Source organism: Aristolochia californica, unplaced genomic scaffold (genome assembly GCF_029961685.1).
Source record: "Aristolochia californica isolate CCGP_79_NKW_82.1479 unplaced genomic scaffold, dmAriCali1.0.hap1 SCAF_4, whole genome shotgun sequence".
Lineage (NCBI taxonomy): Eukaryota > Viridiplantae > Streptophyta > Magnoliopsida > Piperales > Aristolochiaceae > Aristolochia > Aristolochia californica.
Window position 1 is genome coordinate 33,002,045 of NW_027182103.1, and position 6,003 is coordinate 33,008,047.

Sequence of the window (6,003 nt, forward strand, 5' to 3'; positions counted from 1 at the left end):
CCGATTGCCCTAATTTTCTCTTTATAGGTGGGGACATCGTTCTTAGGGTTTTATCACCTTGACAAGGATCATCATCTGAGGAGCATCAGTTGCGGCCGAGAGAGGTTAGAAGAAAAATAACACTTGTAGGTGTGTGCGATCTCTCTTGTAAAATATTACATCTTCATAGTGGATTACTGCAACAGTGGAAGACAAGATGTAGTCTCACCTTGAGGCGAACCTGTATAAATCTTATTTGTTCTTGTGGTTGTTTTTCTTTTCTTCCGTGATTATTATTATTGCTCTCATTAGCATGGAATCAGGGCATCTAATTCCTAATAGGTTTGTATTACTTAGACCCACCTCTGTTAGCTGCACTTTCATCCTCTCCATCTAAGGCATAACTTTTGGCACACCTGACTTGACCATTCTTCTACATCTTCTCTTCAACATTTATTTCCTTCTTTAAAGTCTTTGTCTACTTAAAATTGTGAGGTTTGTCAATTAAGCAAACACTAGAAAAGCACATATTTTCCTCGCCCTACCAATAAAAGTGTTGCTCCCTTTTCTCTAATACACTCTAATTTATGGGGACCTTTGAGTGTCTCCAATATTTCTTAAGTTAAATATTTTATTATTTTTTTTTGATGATTTTACTCGGGTTACTTGGTTATATCTATTTAAAGAAAGATCTGACATATTTACTATCTTTCAGGCCTTTCATGCTATCTTTAAGGGTACTTTTCTAGTGAATTTCAATCCTTCTGTCAAGGTAATGGCCTTATCCATCAAACATCAAGTGCCTACACACCCCACCCCCAATAGAATGGTGTTTCTGAAAGAAAGAATCGTTATCTACTTGAGGTTGCTCGGGCCTCCTCTACTCCATGAAGGTACCCTACTTTTATTGGCCTCATGGCATACTTACTGCCCGTTTCCTTATCAATAGGTTACCTTCATCTAAACTTGGTCAGCTTGTTTCGTCCATCTCACATCTCCTCAGCAAAGTAAACTTGCTCCTCGCTCTATGAAGTGCATTTTCTTGGGTTACTCTTGCACCCAAAAAGGTTATGTCTGTTACAATCCTACCCTTTGATGGTTACTTATGTCTAGGGATGTGAGATTTTTTAGGACACCTCATTCTATCCTCGAATGATGCTCCTCTGGGTCTTTCATTCCCTCCTATCACTCCTCGTCCATTTGTGCCCTTTAATGCTGATGTCACTCCGTTCCCCAAAGCATCGGCCAACACCACACATGTGGAGTTTTTGGATCCTACTGAGGTTGTTGGAAGATATGTCCAAGCCCACACGACCAAGGAAGACCCACATATCTAAGAGTATTATAAGATGTGCTACACAACCAAGGAAAGCCCACAAGATGGCCCAAACACATAAGAAGTAGGACCCACAATGATTACCATGAGCTGGCATCCTTATCACATCAGTTGGAAGATCAAGAAAGACTCACAAAGGCATCTTTATCTTATGGTCATGTCCTAGAAGAGTTCTAGTTTGATTTATGTTTGTCTTTTATCTATATTAAGTTATTTAATTAATGTAGGACTTATCTTTAAGTGGTAGAGTTTGGGTGTAATTGGGACAAAGGTAGTTTTATTGTAATTGGACTCTACTACCTTCCTCTATTATAAATAGAGGTTCATGTACACTGATTACAAGAAGTCAATGAAGTATTTTTCTTTTCCCTAAATTCAACAGAGGTATGTCTTTCTTCCCCTATTCCATTTGGTCCATAGTTTGATAATCGGCCCATTGCTCTAAGAAAAAAACCTCGTACTTGCACTAGTTCTCATGTCCCACCATTATTTGTCTTCCACATTTTAGGAATTCCTTGCTTCTTTTTCTTCCATCTTTATTCTGCAATCCTATTAGGAGGTCTTGAAACATCCAGGATGGAAGGCTGCTATGGATGAGGAAATTCAAGCCTTATATGAAAACCAGACATGGAACTTTGGCACCGCTTCTAACAAGTAAGAAACCGATGGGTTATAAATGAGTTTTTATCGTCAAACATAGTTCAAATGGGTCCATTTCTCACCTTAAGGCCTTCCTCATCGATAAAGGGTACACTCAATGTTATGGAGTGGATTATGAGGAGACCTTCTCTCTTGTTGCCAAGTTAAATTCGGTATGTATCCTATTATTTCTTGCCGCTAACTCCTCTTGTCCCGTCTATCAACTCGATGTCAAAAGTGCTTTCTTAAATGGTGATATAAGCGCGGAAATTTATATGATTCAACCACCTGGTTATGTGGTTGAGGGGGAGTCTGTATGCCGCTTAAAGAAGTCCTTATATGGGCTTAAACAGTCCCTTCGGGCCTAGTTGATAAATTTTGCCAAGCACTACTACAGTTTGGATTTTGTCACTGCTCAGTAGATTATTCGGTATTTATTAAAGATACCTCAAAAGGAAAGACATTATTGGTTGTGTATGTTGATAATATTGTCATAACTGGCAATGATGCGAATAGCATACAAGAAGTCAAAATATGATATGTCATGAATTTAAAACTAAAGATTTTGGACTTCTAAATTATTTTCTGGGCAAAGAAGTTCTTTAGTCCAAGTATGGGATAACATTATCTCAGAGGAAGTATGTATTGGACCTCCTCGAAGAAACGAGAATGATAGGGGGCCGCCCAGCTAACACACCTATGGATGAGAATATTAAATTATGTGCAAGTTCTGGAGAAGATATTGATATTGGTAAATATCAAAGACTTGTGGGCAAACTTATCTACCTCACGGTAACTAGACCAGACATATCATATGTTGTAAGTGTGGTGAATCAGTACATACATACACCACAACTTACCCATTGAAAAGCCTTGGAAAGGATCATGATACTTAAAAGGAGCCCCAGGAAGAGGATTTGTTTATAAGAAAAATGACCAGTTCAACATAGAAGGTTTCTCAGACGCAGATTGGGCTAGATCACTTGATGATAGGAAGTTCACTTTTGGATATTGCACTCTTGTTGGAGGGAACCTGGTTACATGGAGAAGCAAGAATCAAATTGTGGTTGCGAGATCTAGTGCAAAAGCAGAATACAGGGCTAAGGCTCACACAGTCAGTGAACTCCTGTGGATCAGGTCCCTTCTTATCGAATTAGGATTTTATAAAGGAGGTTCTATGGGTCTATATTGTGATAACCAAGTAGCTATTTATATCACTTTGAATCTAGTCTTCCATGAAAGGACCAAACACATTGAGGTGGACTACCATTTTATACGGGAGAAATTTCAAGCAGGTATAATCTCCCTCATACATGTTTCATCACAAGAGCAAGTAGCGGATATTCTTACTAAACTGGTTACTTCCAAGCTCCTATCTTTTATATATGGCAAGCTGGGTATTTATGATATTTTTCTCCTCCATCTTGAGGGGGAGTGTTAGAAGATGGGCTCAAGCCCACGTCCTAGGAAGAAGGGCCACACATCCAAGAGGTGGCATATTGGTAAATAAGAAGACTTCTCATAAAGATGGCATGAAGATGTAATTACTTGTCTATTTATGTCTCTTCTCTTGTAATGTTGTAGCCTTAAGGGCATTGCACAAACTATAAATGGAGGCCCTTGGCTAAGAGGTAGAGCATTAAGTTCTCTCCTCTCTTCTAAAATTCGTCCAAACTCTCCTTTCCCTTCTCTTGGAAGTCAATCTCTAAACCCTCTATCCTTTTCTCTTCTTCTTCTCCTTCTTCTTCTTCTTCTCTCCCTCTTTGGCTCAAGGCCATTATGAAAGTGTCCTAAATTCTACAATATGGCACCCACTAACTTAATTACATATAATGCTAGTATGTCCTCTGACATGCATAAAGCTCTATATGGGTTAAAGCAAGTTCCTAGACTTTGGTATGAAAGACTTAGTAAATTCTTTAAAAAAAATGGATATAAGAGAGGAAGTGTAGATAAGACTCTATTTACTAAGAACCATGATAAAAATCTGATCATTATCCAAATTTATGTGGACAATATTATTATTTGCTTCTACAAACCCCTCACTATGTTAATAATTTTTTAATGTAATAAAGAATGAATTTGAAATTAATTTAATGGGTGAACTCATGTTCTTCCTTCGACTTCAAGTTATGCAAACCAAAAATGGAATTTTCATAAATCAGTCCAAGTACACCAAAGGATTGCTTAAGAGATTGAACATGAAAAATCTTAAATCAATTAGAACACCCATGTGTTCATGTTATGGACTCCATAGCATCGAGAGTCACTGCTAGACATAGGACTTAATTAATGTCAAATTCAGGTTAAGTTAGTGGGCTGTTCTATAATTTTGTATCAAGTTAAGTTAGAGGGCTGTTCTGTAATTTTGCGTCAAGTTATTAGGCCAAGTCATGGCTAACCTTGTATGCATTCCTTCCTTGTTTTAAAAGGAGGATGGAAATGAAATTGAAGCAAGCATTATTCCAAATAGTCTAGCGAGATCAAGTACTCTCTCCTTAACGAGGCCTAAGGTAGAGCTCCTTCCAAAGCTCAACGTCTCTTTCTCTCTCTCAAGCATAGGTCATTCCAAATACCCAAAGTCCTTCTCTTCTTCATCATCCAACCTAGAAGCCAGAGGAGATCGCCGGGTGACACAATCCATGGCAAGAGAACCTAACATCGTGGTATCAGACATGACCACCATTGACAATTCCTCTTCCCCTGCTGAAATCCGGAATTTGGTGGAGGAAAATTGTGTAGGTATGCAGGCCCAGGTTGACGCACAGCAGCAGCAAGTTCTCTCCCTCAATGACACCATCCAGCACATGATGGTTCGGATGGAAGAGGGCTTCACTCGTATTACAGCCCAACTCAGCACTTCCTCCTCTCCCCCTGATCAACCACTGTCCCATACCCCTCCACCACCCCCACATTTTCATCAATCACATCCGTCAGCAATGGGCGTCCAAGGACCAAGCCCTTCGACAGTACCCAGGTATGCCAAATTGCACTTCCCTGTGTATGATGGGTCTTCAGACCCTCTCATTTGGTTGCATAGGTGCGATCAGTTTTTTTGGAATCAAAGAACCCAGCCTGAGGACAGGGTTCCACTTGCTGCCTTCCACATGCTCGATGAAGCTCTTCTATGGTATCATCAGTTCAAAAATGAGCATCCAGTGTCTGGTTGGGAGATTTTCAAAGATTACTGTATGTTACGGTTCGGACCCCCAACATGCAACAATCCTCTTGGCGACTTAGCCCACCCTCTCTCGCGCACGCCATGAATTTGGCATGGGCCAGCTTTTCTTGGAAGGATTTCTAAGCCCCTATCTCACTCTCCACACCCACCCCCCCCCCCCCCCCCCCCCCCCCCCCCCCCCCCCCCCCCCACTACTGCTCCCCCCGTTCCCCCCACTCCCCTACGTCCATCCCTCCCTTCCTTTAATCCTACCCAGCCTCCACCATCCACACCACCCCCACAATTCATCAAACACCTCTCCAAAATGGAAATGGACAAATGGCGGGCTCAAAGACTTTTTTTCAATTGTGATGAAAAATATCGCACCGGTCATCAGTGCAAATGGCTATTTTGGCTTGAGGTGGATGATCCATAAGAGGGTGAAAGTTCAGAAACTGAAGAGGAGCCAGCAGCGGAGGAACCTGCCCTTTCCCTCCATGCCATGACTGGCTTGCACAGCACCAACACCATGCAGGTCCACCCAACCATCAAAAATCTTATGGTAGTTGCATTGGTTGATTCGGGCAGCACCCATAACTTTTTAAGCCAGACTGCAGCACATGACTTGGGCTTACCCGTTCAACACACCTCTGGCCTCTAGGTTTCTGTGGTGAATGGGGCCAAGCTTACCAGCATTGGTCCATGTTCAGCAGTCGGCTTTGATATTGAAGGCCATCACTTTGTTGCTGATTTCTTGGTCATTCCACTCGCCGGGTTTGACTTAGTTTTGGCTATCAAGTGGCTTAAACAACTGGGTCCGATATTATGGGATTTCACATCCTTAACGATGAGCTTCACTTCTGGCCATCGCAACATCACTCTTCATGGT